Source organism: Corapipo altera, unplaced genomic scaffold, assembly GCF_003945725.1.
Source record: "Corapipo altera isolate COAL_440 unplaced genomic scaffold, ASM394572v1 48694, whole genome shotgun sequence".
Classification (NCBI taxonomy): Eukaryota; Metazoa; Chordata; class Aves; order Passeriformes; family Pipridae; genus Corapipo; species Corapipo altera.
In genome coordinates, this window is record NW_020892823.1 from 1 (window position 1) to 487 (window position 487).

The window sequence follows — 487 nt, forward strand, 5'->3', positions numbered from 1 at the left end:
GGGCTTGGTGTTGGTCCTAAAGCCTCCAGGATGCTGATGGTCTGTTCTGCCAGGGAAGAGATGACTACATTGCTGTCTGTCTTCAAGGGCTGAAGGGCTGTGAGCAAAAGAAACGGAGCCGAGATGAAGCCCTGTGTCTGCAGAGACCCCCAGACGTCCCCTCCAGCCCATGTTCCCCACTCACCACTGCAGATCTCATCCAGCTGCTCTTTGCTTCGGTTCCTCAGGTTCCGCGTGGCCACCCCTGGGCACAAAGCTCCGTCAGCCCCTGCTCCCCAGCGGGCTCCCAGCAGTATGGCCCCTGGCCCTGCCCTCCTCCCCCTCAGCAGGGATGAGCCCAGGAAGCACCAGGAGCTCAGGGGGGTGGAACTCAGCCCAGTGCCCACCAAGCCCAGCCACGTGGGCAGGGGTGGCAGAGGGAGGCCCAAGCCCAGCCTGCAGCAGCTGGGGCTCGGGCAGCCCCAGGGCTGGGCCTGGCTGTGGCTGC

The 487-nt window shown here is 64.7% G+C and overlaps 1 long non-coding RNA gene across 1 annotated transcript in view; it reads right to left on the bottom strand.

Moving 5' to 3' along the window:
• Window positions 1-13: 13 nt before the first annotated feature.
• The window catches only part of LOC113942678, a 1,118-nt gene continuing 644 nt past the window's right edge, over window positions 14-487 (bottom strand). The window contains exon 3 of the long non-coding RNA XR_003526000.1: window positions 14-97. This is a non-coding gene — a long non-coding RNA (uncharacterized LOC113942678). The remainder of the gene's footprint in view (window positions 98-487) is intronic.